Source organism: Mastomys coucha, unplaced genomic scaffold (assembly GCF_008632895.1).
Source record: "Mastomys coucha isolate ucsf_1 unplaced genomic scaffold, UCSF_Mcou_1 pScaffold5, whole genome shotgun sequence".
Taxonomy (NCBI): Eukaryota; Metazoa; Chordata; class Mammalia; order Rodentia; family Muridae; genus Mastomys; species Mastomys coucha.
In genome coordinates, this window is record NW_022196911.1 from 99353955 (window position 1) to 99369810 (window position 15856).

At 47.3% G+C, this 15856-nt stretch overlaps 1 protein-coding gene across 2 annotated transcripts in view; it reads right to left on the reverse strand.

Moving 5' to 3' along the window:
• Positions 1-15856, reverse strand: part of Map3k14 (mitogen-activated protein kinase kinase kinase 14) — a 45586-nt gene that overhangs the window by 27431 nt on the left and 2299 nt on the right. Inside the window, exon 2 of one of the 2 annotated variants that reach the window (XM_031354967.1) lies at positions 5896-5997. The exons of the other annotated variant lie outside the window; for it this stretch is intronic. The gene's annotated coding sequence lies outside the window, so the exon portion shown is untranslated. The remainder of the gene's footprint in view (positions 1-5895; positions 5998-15856) is intronic. 2 annotated transcript variants of the gene reach the window in all.

Here is a 15856-nt window from a genome sequence, read left to right on the forward strand (position 1 = left end):
TGTGCCTGATGAGTCTGCAGGAGTCTAGGGGCAGAAGTGACTGGGTGCTACTAGATCAACCATAAGCAGTTCTTGGAGCATACATGGATTGGTCCAAGGCCCCTGGCACATACGTAGTAGAGGGCTGCCTTGTCTGGCTTCAGCGAGAGAGGATGCACTTAATCCTGCAGACTTGATGTACCAGAGTGGGGGGATGTGTGTGTGTGGGACTACCCTCTCAGAGGTGAAGGGGAGGGAGGAGGAACTCTGCAAGGGGGGACTGGGAAGGGGGGCAGCATTCAGGATGTAAATAATCATATACATACATACATACATATATACATATATATATGTGTGTGTTTGTGTGTGTGTGTAGTATGTATGTATGTATGTATGTATGTATGTATGTATTCCATGATTTCAAAAAAGAGCTGTTCTTGGTTTGAGCTCAAGGAGGTCTGGGAGCACAGGAGCAAGACACAGTTAGTATTTTTCCAGGGAAATGGTCATGGTGCTCTTCCGGTTGCCCAAGTTTATACTGTGGCATAGAAGGTTGCTCCAGCGTGCCAGGGCAGGGCCAGGGCGCCATGCTTGATTCTGCCTTTGCATTCCTCCCACATTGAGTTTTCCCATGCAGGAGTTTGCAACCTGAGTGAAAGTCACAACCCCAGATGACTTCTTAAAAGGCGCTCCTGCTAGATCCACTGAAGAGGGACTGGGCTGCAGGCCAGGAATCTGCTTTTCTCTTGGTGCGGGGACTGAAACCAGGGCCTCACTCTATCTCTGAGGCACGTTATATTCCCAGACCTTTTCAGGAAAATATCTTTTGGGGGGCTGCCAAGCTTCCTGAGAACTTGAGTTTGATCCCTGAAACCCACAGAGTAGAGAAAGAGAACCAATTGCCACAAGTTACCCTCTGACCTCCACATCTGCACCATGTGGTGTGTGCGCACGCACACACTGTGTGAAAAGAAATCATTTTACTTTAAGATATGGTCGAGGGTCTTGACTCTTGGAAGTCTGCCTTCCTGTCTTCGCCCCCGGCACAGCAGCAACCATGCGCCACCCACGTCTGGCTACAAATCTGAACCTTTAAAAAATTAATAAATTAATTTTATCTGCACGCACATGGGGGATGCTGTGGTGGTCAGAAGAGGTGGTGGGATCTGCTGCAGTCACAGGATAGTTGTGAGCTACCTCACATGGTAGCAGGGAAAAAACTCAGGTCCTCTGAAAGATCAGCAAATGCCCTCTACGGCTGAGCCATCTCTCCTGTTCCAGGATCTGTCCTTCTCTTTTTATTTCTTATGTATGGGTGTTTTGCTACCACGGGTGCTCCATGTCTGAGCACCATGTCTGGTGCCTGTGGAGGCCTGAGGAGGGCATCCAATTCCCTGGAACAAGAGTTACAGATGGTTGTGAGCAGCCATCTGTAACTGGGTATCAAATCTGCATTCTCCAGAAGAGCAGCCTGTGCTCTTCAGCCGTGAAACCATCTCTAGCCTCCTAGAATCTGTATTCTGACAAAGCTTTTGGGGCCAGGACTGCCATTTGACCCCCTCTCTATATTAATAGTAGCTACCAGTACATTTAATTACAATAAAATAAGATGTAGATTCAGCTCCTCTGGTACACACTGGAACTCAGATGGAAAGCACATCTAGATTCTAGGATAGAAATAAGATGTAGGCTAAATGAGTCTTTGATTCGTTAAAAGGTACCACAGGAACATCTTAAATGTTGGCCTTTGGAGAAAATAACCTTTCTAAAATATATCATATTTCACTTCCCTCTTTTAGTAAGTACACTTACCCTGAGAATACTAGGCTGGGAACCAGAAACCATGGCTTCTAGATTATTAAAAAAAAAAAGAGGGGGGAACATTTTTGTCAAATGAAATCATACTCGTCACCCTATGAAAGCCAGAAGCATGCAACCTCACGTAAGTCCTATCAGAAACAGCCGCCCTGGGTAACGGAGGTGGACAGGGGGCCCCGCCCACTCTGACCTTCCTTCCCTCAAGCCAGGACCTCTGCAGAAACCCCAGGTCACCATGAAAAGAGGTAGGTAACCTCTGAGGTTCTTCCTAGCTGCCAGGACACACCAGGTCAAGACTAAGTAAGGGTTGGATGACTCCAATTCAGAACAATAGTGGCTAGTATTTACTAAGCACCTAGCATTATTTAACTTTCTTTTCAGTTGTGAAAAATAAGAAGTTCCCAGCATGCCTAAAAGTTTACACAGCTAGAGATGTGTTGAACTCAGTCCTGGCCTTGGAGCCTTGCGTTTTCTGACTTCTCTCTGGAAGTCAGAGCCCCGACTTTGTCAGGAAATCTTCTGAGTAGAGAGAGGTGGAGAACACCTTGCCAGAGCTAGTCTGGCCGACAGAAGATGCCAAATCCATGTTCGTCCCCTTGCACTCCACCAGGCTGTGAGCAAACCTGGTCCCTCCGTGTTTCTGCTTCATGTAAACAAGGTGCCCACAGCCTCGCCTAAGGCATTCCACATTCCCTTCATCTGCCTCAAAAGAGAAATCCAAACCTCTTTCAGGCCATCTTGAAAATGTCCACCGAAGGGCCAGAGCAAGGAAGGCCCTCTCAACCGATTTCATCTGGAAATAAGAACTCATCCTCCTCTGAATGCCCAGAGGGAAAAAGAAACAGAAGCAGGGTGCCTCGACTTCCTTAATAAGATACTGGTTGAAACCAGTGTCGCCCTGACGCTTCCTCTTTTCTGCCTATGGCTGGCCTAGCCACCAGGCCACCCCGGGACTGGCTTCAACCTAACAGAGAGGAGGGACAGGAAAGGCAGGGAGGACCTAGGGCGAGTGCCAGAGAGAGCAAGAAGCCCTTGCAAAAGGCTCTGAGGCCAGTTGTGCCCCACACCTGCTCTGTCCCACTCCCCTTTCTGTCCCTGCTCCCCTTTCTGCCTTATTTGCCTCCCCCTGCCTGCCCTGGTACCCAGCTAGCCAGAATGGCCCCTTTACTCAGTGGAGCTGGGTGGCCATGGGCAAGCCTGATCCGCCTTTACTCACCCGCTCCTTTTTATGGAGTATCCAGATCTGCCCTACCCCTTTCTCCTCGGGGGTTATGTATGTACATTAAAGTTTAAGAAAAACTTATTTTATTTATTTATTTAAAATATAAAATAATAATGCAAGTTAAGATGACAGAAGTAAAAATATTAATATATTAATATAAAGTATGAATCTAAGTATAAAGTAAAATGTTAATGTATTATTAATTAAATTAATTATACATACACATAGTTTTTAAACAGACAAGCTGTTTTTAAAAGTTTACATCTATTTAGCATATGTGTATGTGTGTGCGGGTGTGTGCATATATGTGCTTGGTCTCCAAAATACAAACAAAAATTCACACATACATATATACATACATACATATATACCAATCCTAAACTAAAACAATGTCCCCTCAAACCAAAAACAACCAAATAACCAGCCAAACAAACAAAATCTCCAAACTATGTGGTTCTCATATCAGCAGATACAGGGCTTAGAGGACACACACAGGACAGTCGTTCATAGGCCCCAATAAAGAGTCTTGGAGTCCAAGACTGGAGGCAGTAGAGGTTTTCTGGTGAACAAGGTCTCTATGTCCTGTTCTGTAGAGCCATGAGGGCACTGAGCACACACAGTAAGTCTGCCAGATACAGGCCCTGCCCTGGGTGCTGGGACGACATGGGCAGTCAGGAAAGTCCATAAAATATTGGAGACCAAAGGCAGAGACAAGCAGAGCGGATCTGGTGGGGCACATGGGGAAAGCCAGTGCAGCCTTGGCAGTTAGGAGAGCTCCCTACAGCTGATGGCTGGGCTGAGTCTCACGGGTGAACCAAAGTTGCTCAAGAGAGAGGAGAGGTGAGGGTTTGGGAAAGTGCCAGCTGATAAGAAGCTGGCTGCATGTGCCCGAGGGAGGACTTGAGTGTGAACCCAGCCAGTCTAGCCCCACCAGGGAGCCTCCTGTCCTCCCGAGAGAGGCTCAGAAAATGAGGGGCTGCTGAGAAGGCTCAGTAGGTGAAGCAGCTTGCCATGAAGCCAGATGGTGGAAGGAGAGTGCCCTCTGACCTCCATACCCACTCTGTGACCTCGCCACACCCACACACATGCAAAGTACGTGAGTAAATAAAAATACAATAAAAAATAATAAACGTGGGTGACTCCTGAGGAACAACAATACCAGACCTCAGGCCTCAGGTCTCTACACAGATGTGCACCTACATCACCAACACCACATGCAGGAGCACGCGCATGCGCACACCAGGAGCTGGTATTCTAGGTGAAGTGGGGCCTAAGAAGATACAAACTGGAGCCGTACTGCAAACCTCTGAAGAGGCTGGTGGCTGAACCAAAGCGCAGCTGCGGCCTCATTGTGAGAAGTTGGTCCTCCTATAGCCCAGGGCCCGATTCTCAGGAGAATGAGGGTTAGATACATCTCCATTCCCTCCCATTCTTGGGAACAGGGTTCTAACTAAGGACCCTGTCAGGGAGGAGCAGAAAGTAGCTGCTGGTCAGCTATCGGTGGTACAAGCGACCGGGCTCTGGCAGGCTTGCTAGATTTTTTTTTCTCCAAGGGATATGGGGGTGGGGTGGAGGTGGGTGGGCAGGTGATCACTGGCAAGAAGGAGAGTGCACGCACGCCAGAGGCAGCACTTGGGCATTCTGAACGCACTTGCACTGGAAGGACTGTGAACGGCCTTCTTGGACAGCCTGAAACCTGCTCCCTGGAGGGAGATTTCTTCTGTGTACTTCCCATTAACAAGGATATGAAATGTGAAGGTTTGTTAATCATTAAATTCTTACAGATCAATTATATAAAAAAAGAACTCTCACATAACCACAACTATTCAGCCTTACAGCCAACTCCACAAAGTCAATGGCTGGGTTGAGAGTGTGTAGGATTAAAGTCCCCACCACACCTCTGGCAGCCCCGGCTGGCCTGGGGCCTGAGGAAACACTGATTGATACCCTCCAAGGTAATCACCGCATCACATCTACGGCATTAGAGTAGGCCTCAGCCATTTCCATCCTCTCCCCAGCCTTGGCCCACCCCCTCTGGGTCCTCTAGACAACCTCAGGCTGAAAGAAAACTGTTGGTTCTACAGGGCTTATGGGTCCAGTCCCATGTCTGGTCTATACTCTCTCTGACCACTGTTTCCCTCCACAGATGTTCTCTGTAGTTTATGACTTTCATAATGAAAACAAGCTATAGCCAAAAAAGGATCTCTTTACAGGGCACAAGAATTGCAGAGGCATGTATTCATGTTTGGGAGTGGGACTTGATAAATTTAGGATGATCTCAAACATGCACAGATACAAAGGTTCTTTTTCTTTTTCTTTTCTTTTTTTTTTTTTTTTTTTTTTTTTTGGTTTTTTGAGACAGGGTTTCTCTGTATAGCCCTGGCTGTCCTGGAACTCACTCTGTAGACCAGGCCAGTCTCAAACTCAGAAATCCGCCTGCCTCTGCCTCCCAAGTGCTGGGATTAAAAGCGTGTGCCATGTGGGCTAGAGAGATGGCTCAATGGTTAAGAGCACTGGCTGTTCTTCAGAAGGTCATGAGTTCAATTCCCAGCAGTCACATGATGGCTCACAACCACCTAATGTCTGTTGGTGTGTCTGAAGATAGTGACAGTGTACTCATATATAAATAAAATAAATACATAAATCTTTAGGGCTGGTGAGATGGCTCAGCAGGGAAGAGCACCGACTGCTTTTCGGAAGGTCATGAGTTCAAATCCCAGCAACCACATGGTGGCTCACAACCATCTGTAATGAGATCTGCCACCCTCTTCTGGTGTGTCTGAAGACAGCTATAGTGTACTTACATATAATAAATGAATAAATCTTTTAAAAAAAAAAAAGCGTGTGCCACCACCGCCCGGCTCAAAGGTTCTTACCAAACCATTAGTTGCTCAAGGGGCAGGAAGAAGCTGGAGATGAGAGCGCCTCTCTCCTGGGTTTGGTTTTCATTTCACTCTCTTCCATATTCTGTCTGGGGACTGTGAGTTTTATTATTAGTGACTCAGGAAGTAAAAGGTGATAGCTATAACACACACACACACACACACACACACACACAGACAAACGTACACACACACACTCATACACACGTCACACACACAGATACACACAGACACATATACTGACAAACACAGACAGACCCCCCCCCACACACACACACAATCCCCTAAAGAGAAATGTATACAGTGTTACAGACTACCCACCTATTCTTCTATGGATGAACTCTGTCTCCAGATTTTCATTTAGAAGTAATACCACAAAAAAGGCTATCTGCATTCACACTTTTTGCACAATGGGAAATAATTCTGATTGTCTAATTCCTGGGATTGGAATTTCCCAATCACCCTTTGTTAATGGGTTCTCTCTTTATCCTGGTTCAGGGAGTGGTGGTTCTGAAGATAGTAGTTATTTGCTAAATAGCCCTATATTATCCTTTGCCCTTAAGGTATTTCTAATCCAGCCAGGGAGAAAATGGACAGATTGATTGTAATTCATTTATTCTATATTTATTTAAATGAATGGTGTTAGAGCAGAATGGCCTATGGCAGTAATTTGCTCCATCATATTACTTACTAATTAATGCTGGAGAAGGGCTATTCACATAAAGAATAGGACTGAAGAGCCAGGTGCAAATGACTGGCCTTTCACATCCGAGTTAGACATACAGTGTTTTACTGGATGATTAAAGCAGTCTCAAACCACACACAGTATTTTACTGAAGGATCAACTGCAAGAAACCATAATGTATACAGTTCCGAGCCTGGCAGGCAGTAGGTACATTGCTAGGAGGAGATGGAAGTTGAGAGAGATGAAAGTTGCCACAAAATGAACAGCCTTTTCCCTGACTAGAAACACAAGCTGTTTCTAGTATTGAGAAACTGTGTTGAGCTGGTACCCACCTCCTTAGTTAGTTAGAAGCACTAACATCAGACTGAAGGTCTCAAACAGACACTCTCAGTGGAAGAGGAGGGGGAAGAGGAGGAAGAAGAAGAGGAGGACTCTGAGAACAGAGAGGCAGAGCTGTCACTAAATAAAGGACCACATCCGAGGGTGGTTCCAAAGAACCCCCTGTAATCCCTGTCTCTACTGGCAAGGTCTCAGCATGGAACAGACTGATGGAATGACCTGGTGACACATGATGACCTCGGCAGAAGGATTGAAATCAGTCATCTTGTCATATCTTTGCATGTTTCCAACATCTATTGTCCTTTGCATCGATATAATTACGTTCTGGTCCATGTTCATGGAAATTCATGCTGGCAGCTATTACTGCTCACTCTGTATTATGGGATGCACGTGTTATTTCTTAAATTGTCATGAGTCTGAGCAAGCTGCTAACATTATTTCCTTTGTTTGTATTTATTTACTTGCATACTTATTTGAGACAGCATGGCTATGTGTCCTAGCTGGCCTGGAACGTACGATTCTTCTGCCTCTGCTTCTTGAGGGTTGGGGTTGCAGGTGTAAGCCACTGTGCCTGGCTATACAGTGCCCTTTATACGGAGGAGGAAACTGAGGGTCTGTAGGTCACCTGCACAGTGTCACACTGCAGCTTAAGAGGCAGCAACAGGATATAAATGAAGGAGTTTTATGTCAAAGCCCACTCTTAGGCATGACCCTGAGTCTTCTATCTATTACAGAGCTTTAAAAGGTGGCTTCTGAAATACAGAAGCTGTTAAAACCCAAAGATGTGTTAGTGAGACCCCAGGGACTGACCCAGGAAGAAGCACCTCCATGACCAGCTGGTGAACAGACAGCATATGCTTTAGAAAAAGCAGCAGACAGCAGACTCCAAGGTGGAACTGTGGCAGGCCTGTGCTCCTGGGGTGGAGAAAGAGGACCTCATTCTGGAGTGGATCTATGACCAGGTCCACACTGCCTGTTCTTTTTATAAAGTACGGTCCTAAGCCTCTTGAGTCTAGACCACTGTTTGGTTTGTTCGTTTGCTTTCTTACAAAGCCTTGAGCAGCAGCCACCATACCATACACACCACCAATACTGTGTCCCCAAAACCCTGACGTGAGGCATTTGATAAGCCTTAAAAGAAGTGTGTTATGATGCCATTTTACATCGAGCCTGCAAAAACTGTATTAAGAAAGCCAATGCCAAGTGGAAGCATGGCACAGCAAGGGGCACCTCTGATCCACAGTAGCCATTAGGGAGTCAGAATGCAGAGAACCGTAGAGTGAAGAGCAGTATCGAGGGGGAAAACCAACTACATTGCGCTTCACTCGATACCATCAACAATAAGAATATTTTATGTATGTTATGCAAACACACTTTAGGTGTTCTTTATATAAGCATATGGGGACATCCCCTATGACTAGGAATTCTCATGAAATGGGAGTTGAAGTACATATTATTCAACCGTTTCCAAAGATTTCTGAGTTACTCCACTGCCTTGCACTAAGCCACAGCCCAACCTCTCCCGTCCTTTCTGGTTTTGTTTTGTTTCACTATTTTGAAACGAGGTCTTGCTCTGTAGCCCAGGCTGGCCTTGAACTCATAACCTTCCTGCCTCAGCCTCCTGAGTCAAGTGTGAGTCACCTCAAAACCAGTTTCTTTGATAAATCAAAAGGCACTTGAGGATCTTGCCAAGTCTTGAGGTCATCATTATAAGTAACAATTCTGTAGTGAACTGTGAAACAACTTTCTCTAAAGCTTTTGGAATGATTCATAGCAAGGAGCTGTTCCCTACGCATGGCTAATCCTGCTCCACTGCCTTCCTTTCTGGGCTGATATGATTTACACAGGTGGGACTGGCTTTGGGCCTTCAGAGATAAGGCTGTGTCCCTGTGAGGGAGGAGGTTTTAAGGTCACTGTAGTCACTGGTGACTGGTTCTGAAATTGAGGAACTAATTTGAGGAACTTCAGAATAACAAGAAACCCAAACAACTTGGCTTTCTGCAGAAGACTTCCAAGATAGGGGGGTGGGGTGGGGTGGGGGAAGGAGATTCGTGGTCCATTCTATGGAGCCCTGACCTACTTTCTGAAGCTGTGCTCTACATGCTCTTTGACAAACTATCCCGAGTGATCCGCTGAAGACACAAGTGCCAGGCATGCATCTGACATGTCTCTTTACACTAAGGGCTCATAAGTTTGCTCTCTCCTGAGGTGGGGTATATGAAAGGTATGTTCTCGAGAGAACCTCGGACTGATCCCTCCAGGAAGGGGGGGAAACCGGGGAAAGCCTACGGCTCACTTACTGTCTTACCCAGACCAACAGGGCCCAGCAGGAGTCTAGACTTACATGCACTTTGAACTTTCATTTGATGACAAACACCTCTATCCAGTGGGTTCCATTTTCCAAGTGCTGGACTAGTCAGGGGAGAATATGAAGATAACCAAGCCAAACAAGAGCCTTTCTTGTTCCTGACTCTGAAAGGCCACCCTGGAATACTGACCCTAGTTGTCAAAAGGCCTGTCATGGGCCAGGACTTGAACCATCTGCACATGCTTCTGGTCCGCATGGCACCAAGCACTGTGCATTTCTGACCTGACTATGTTACGGCACCTTTGAGCTGACGGTGCCTTCACTTTTGAACAGGCTGAAGACTCCAGAGTGTTAGCAAGCTCCCATTCTAAGCTGACAAGCAGAACAAGGCTCTAGGAAGAAAGAGATGCTGAGTTCATTCCAACTTAGGCATGGCAGGCTGGGGGTAGGAGTGGGGGTCTCCTCCTGTGAGGTGGCTCTCTGTGTGACAGCGCTAGCTTGAGCAGCACCGCAGCTCCCTGTACACTGCTTTCCCTCCAGGGTGAGCTCTTTGACAGAAGTGTCCATGTTCACCTTGTTTTTTCACCGCATGCTCAATAGTATACGATACAGGTGAAAACACAGTAAAATGCATAGGCTATGCCTAATGTCATTGCTTATTGAACATTACAGATGAACAACATAGCACTCTGTAGTACTCAGCATAGTGAGGCTCACAGGGAGCTATGGTCCTCGGCCACTGCCCAGCATCTCTATGGTCTTGTAGCACATATCACTGGCCCGGGAAGAGATCAGAGGAAAAACTGAAGAATTTTATAGTGACTTTCTATTGCTTCTGCACTCTAAGGTCAGGAACCGTAAGCTGTGAATCTCACCAGTGGGATGCGTCTGTGATCCACCTACCAGAGCCTGGCATTTAACACTCTCTACCAGCCAGCATTCCTTGAGTGAAAGAGTGGCTGACTATCCATAATCCCAGCAAGAGGCAGAGGCAGGAGGATCACCATAAGTTCGAGGGCAGCCTGGACTACACAGTGAATTATAGGTTAGCTGGGGCTACATAACGAGACCTTGTCTTTAAAAAGGTTCAGCAGGTACCTTGCTTCCATGTGTGAATGGTGGCCCACATCCTCCCACCCCTCATACACACACACACACACACACACACACACACACACACACTAAAATGACTGACTAGATGAGAGCCATAGACTATGGGAGCTTGTCAGGATTGATATCTATGTACTCACACTGTCTGGTCACTTGGCAAGCTCAAGGGGAAGGGGAAGACGCCTATGGCTGCCGAAGGGGACCACATCAGTGATTGTATTTCTGACGGCATCCCAGTAAGAAAGGTGAAAGCTAGATGCTGAACCCATCATCAACATCATTCTTAAACACTGGCCTGGTGACCCATTTATTCCTAACTGACCTAGAAGATGAGCCTCTGATCCACACCATATCTGCAGGGAAGACGGATGGTACAGGCCGCTCTCTCTTATATTTCTGTCTATAAGTCTATCCTCGCCTCTCAAACCACAGCATTCAACAGGTAAGACTGCTGGGCTCAGGGAGCTGCTCACCCCATTAGCTCTCCTAAGCAAAACAGTCCAGGTATTGTCTTAACTGGCAATCACACCCTCAGTTGGGGCCAGCTACACACTTTCCTGCTTCACCTCCCCGCTACTCCGAATAGAGTAATTCTGGTGACTAAGGAAAAAGGCAGGGTCACCAGGAGGATCAGCTGTAACAGCTCTTTGCATGTTCGGGGGGGGGGGACATTATCCAGATATGACGTCATGCTTTGCCCTCAAAGGCCTCTCGTGGAGAGGAGCCAAGCAAGTCCGGCTGGGATCACACTGGCTATTCAGGCTCTTCTGGCCACCTGTAAGCCATGGGCAACATGCCACATCTTCAGAGAGAAAAGATGCAAATGCTTCTTGCTGCCCAGTAGATTTGGAACCTCAAAAACAATCAATGATAGCCGCTCATGGCCCACGTTGACGGAGACACTGCTGGGGGCATAAGAAGGTGCCTCAAAGGTGGAGACAACCTTTGAGACTTCCGGGTAACCCAACCTTGGCCTCCTTTCAACCACATCAACCTTATGGTAGCGAAGAGAGTCAAACAAACAACTTTCTGTTTACATTTTCTTAGACGCAGGACAGAAGCCACACAGGTTCCACCCTTCCCAGGCCCTGCAGAGCTTGCAGGGAGCCGGAGAGTGATGGATTTAGTGTGGGGAAACAGACGGAGGAGCTGTTTAATAAGATAAAAGTCCTTTGCTGGGGGTAGCTCCTGGGTCTGGTGTCAATAAGATGCAGGCCAAAGGGTCCAGCCCACTGCTGGATGGCCTTACTCAATCTTTTGCAGAGAAAGCAACAGATACTAATTAATGAGTGTCTGCCCACTGCCCCATCACCTCATCACCCCAACCCCATGTACATCTGCGTGAGTGTGTGTGTGTGTGTGTGTGTGTGTGTGTGTGTGTGTAGACACAAGATGGTGACTGGCAGGTATTTTCCTCAATGCTCCTCTCTCTCTCTCTCTCTCTCTCTCTCTCTCTCTCTCTCTCTCTCTCTCTCTCTCTCCCTCCCTCCCTCTCTCTCTCTCTCTCTCTCTTTTTTTTTCTCTCTCTCTCTCTGTCTCTCTCTCCCCCCCCCCTCTCTCACTCATTAAAACTGGAGCTCACTGATTGGCTAGCTCACTGGCCAGTCAGCTCCCAGAAGCACACAGGATCTTTGCTCTCCAGCCCCAGCAGCCGGATTACAGGAACACAAGGCTACACCTAGCTTTTTATGTGGGTTCTGAACTCAGGTCTTTAGCTTGAAGAAAAGTCCCTGTGGCCACTGCACCATCTCCCCAGGCCCCTCCCTCCCTGTCTTTTCTTTTTCTTTGAGACGGGGTCTCACTATACAACCCTGGAACTCATATGTATACCAGGCTGCCTTGAACTCGCAGAGCTCCACTTGCCTCTCTCTCCTGAGTGCTATTCTATATTTCTAATAACTTGTTCTTGACAGAGTAGTTGAGGCCTAAGATTTTTTTTTTAATTTTATTTATTTATTTATTTATTTATTTATTTATTTATTTATTTTTAGCCAAGTCAGTCCAGAGCACGTTGAAGGGATGTCTAGTTCCCTCACTGGGATGCAGGTACTGGGGAGGACTCTGGGACAGGGAATCAGAACCCTTATCAGTTCTACTGAAACCCTGAACAGTCAAGTCCACCTTGTGGGTGGTCCTGGACACACAAACTAGTGTTAAGTACACCGGTCAAGGACACATTGTGAAAGGCCCTCTGTCTGTCTGGATGGCTCTCGGGAATAAGAATCGGCAGACGCTTTGGCCACCAGCGTATAGGAGGGGAGGATGGCTCAGGACTTCCCTCTGATGCTTCTGGTCCAGATGCCGGCCCTGGTGAGTGGAAACAGCTGAGGAAATGAGTTCACAGTCTCTCAAGCTCCCTTCTCAACCCCTGGAGCTCTTGTGAGCCTCCAACTCAGTTGGCAAGAAGGAAGGCAAGGGTGAAAAGGGTTCTCCCCAAATCTCTCATCTCCAAGCGCAGTTTATATCTCTAATTCTCTGCCAAGGGGTTTCCCAGGCCCCCAGGGCCAAAGCTTCACTCCTGTCGCTCTGCTGATTGTCACTGGAAGTGAGCCATTTTCCACCCTCAAGGTGGCTGGACTCAGGACGGGTGACACTGCTGACCTGGGCTCTGTGCCCTGCCCACATGACCCACCAGGGGATGGGTCTGTCAGTCAGCAAGCTCCAGGAGCCTCCCAGGGGCTTCCTGCTCCCTAATCCTAGCTCTTGGGGCTGGAATGAGGGTGATCTTTATAGCACAGGGCTTTTCAACACAGTCTGCTCAGGACTTCCTCTGCAACTGGGCTGGGGACCAAACGGCCTGTTACCTACACCCCTGCATGAGTGACTCACCTTCCAGAGAAAGCTCTCCCCTCCCCTAAACAAAGTTGCTTGAAAAATGACTAAGGCACCTATCAAACGCAGGCAGGCTGTAGGCTGGCCAGTGACTGAGCAGGGTCCAGACACCCTGCTGTGCCTTCACCTCCAGCCTTGAAGGCAAGTGCCACCCTGGGCCTGCTGCTTTCATTTTCATCCGAGCAAGCTCCTCACGAGGCTTGACATCCGGTGATTTATTTTTTCTAAAAACTAGGTTCGCTTTAGAAATGACTCTTCGCCTATCAAGACAGCTTCCCCAAGAGAGAACAGATACTGTTTAGAAAGAATGTCAGCATGGTGGGAGCCAGTATTTTTGTTTTGTATTACGAGAGAGAATGAAATTTAATATTCTCTCTACCCCCACCCCTGATCCATGCTATCTGAAGCAGAATCTGGAAGTGCTTGACTGTTGAGCCAGGGATCTCAGACCTGGTTAGAGAAATAAGACAGTTTTAAAGGGAAATGGAGAAGAAATGGGGTGCCATGTGCTGATGGAAACCCATACTCCCCCCCAGGACCAAATGTTGTCTCCTTTGTCCCCCAAACAAAGGATAAGTCCTCAGTGGCTTATTTTCTATGAGTAGTCTCTTTCTCTAGCCAGGTTAATGCTGGGACCCACTCAGCCACATGGAGGATGAGGGGGATCTCCCAGGCAGGTGCTGGTCTGTTTGGATCAGAGTCCTGCCTGGCAGGCCCTGCAGGTAACCCCTATTTAGTACAACAGACTCTGGGCAGACAGAGCCTAGGCCTTTCTAGGCTCGTCTGAAGTATTGTGAGGGCAGGATGTAGAATAGGCCTGGGGGAACCAGGGGCTAGCGAGATGGCTCACTGAGTAAATATGCTTGCAGTCCAGCCCAAAGACCTGAGTTTGCTCTCTGGAACCCACATCGTGGAAGGAAAGAAGTGACTCTTGCAACCTCCTCCAACCTTCACATGTGTGCTATGATACACACATATGCACACACAATGAATAAATACAATGCTTTTTTTTTTTTTTTTTTTTTTTTTTTTTTTTTTTTTTTTTTTTTTTTTAAGACTAGGAACACTTGACAGCTAACTGCTCCAGGCAAGGGAAGCAGCCCTTGGCTGGCCTGCTGAAGAAATGACTGACCTGTCAGGCACTCCCGAGTTTTCTTGACATTATCTTACAGAGGACAGATCTAGTCACAGTGTAGTAACCAGTGGCTGCTGCGGCTACTACTACCATAACAACCATGACAATGAACAAGAGTGGCAGCCACTGTGCTCAGCCCAGCATACAGATCCTCTCCTTTCTTCTCCTTGAAAGGGCCCCATGAAATGTTTCTGGCCCCACTGGCAGGCGAGGCACTCCGTGCTCTTAGAAGCCATTTGCTTGAGGCCACACAGACACACAGTCACAGGCAGATGGGCCCTGACCCAGGTCTGTCTGTCAACATAAACCACCACAGTGGATGTGGTGGCCCTATGGACCTCTCACTGGACAGACCACTTGACCCTTCTGTCTTAGTTTCCACATCTGGCAAACGAGCACTGCCACACTTGTTCAGAGGGTAGGCTTTTAATAAGGACTAGAATCGACAATCACTACATAGAGAGATCAATGAAGAATCGCTTTGATAAGTGGATACTTAAAACTGCCTCTCTAGATTAATTGGATCCAAAATTGATTTTTTTTGGGGGGGTGGGGGAGGTAGGCTTATGATTCTTGAGCAAGTGAGTGTTATAAAACAATGATGTATATGTCAAGAAAAGTCTCTTTAGATTCTAGGCATGACACCAAATTCCTAAGGATTACTGTCTGTTTTACTTAATCCTCATTTTAAAGATCTTTGCCTCTCTATGCTGTAAGAAAACAGAAAGGTCATCTACTAAATTATTCTCTATGTACATAATTCCAGAGGATTTCTACCAGGGAGCTCAAGACGAAAGACTGGGGAACAGCAAGAGGGGACGGGGGCTTCAGTTTAAGCATGGATACAAGAACACACAGGCTTCTGAGGAAAGCTCTCTTTGTCCTGTTACTCAGGCAGTGAGAGAAGCTTGGGACTCAGGCCCCTACCTCAGCACCCAGCTCAGAGCTGCCGAAACACGGCCTGCCTTCCAGCCAGCCTTCCCGTTCTGTCCCGCACGCAGCACCAGCCTCAAAGTCGGCCTTACCAAGTGAACAGAGGGTTCGCACTTGAACAGCTCACCCTACCCTCGAAGACAACCAACCCATTCCTTTCCCTTATTCGGGATCCTGGTGTGCGGGGAGGGCCGACTTACCCAACTCTCCAAACCCACCCCTCTCCCCACCCACTTCATGCTGGTGCCATCAAAAGTGCCCAGGGTGCTCAGAGCCTCCAGTTTAACTGAAATACTAAAATGGGGCAAACAGGAAGCATCAGACACAACTGCGGTAGTGACTTATTAATCACGAAAGCAGAATTTTAGTTGCATTTTAACCTTTTGCCAGGAAAAAAGAAAAAGCATCTAGTTGAAGGGTGCTGCGGAAGGAACTGGCTGTCTGCATGTGCAGCAAGCTGACCTTTTACTGGGTCTCAATTTGGTTTTCAGTTTTCTTTTTTCTCCTTAGGGAAAAAAAAAATCTGTCAAGCCAATCAGGATTAGCCTATGAGGTCTTCCCAGCGAAGAGGTACCTGTAGAAGCCCATGTGCTGTCCATTGAGACAAGAAAGA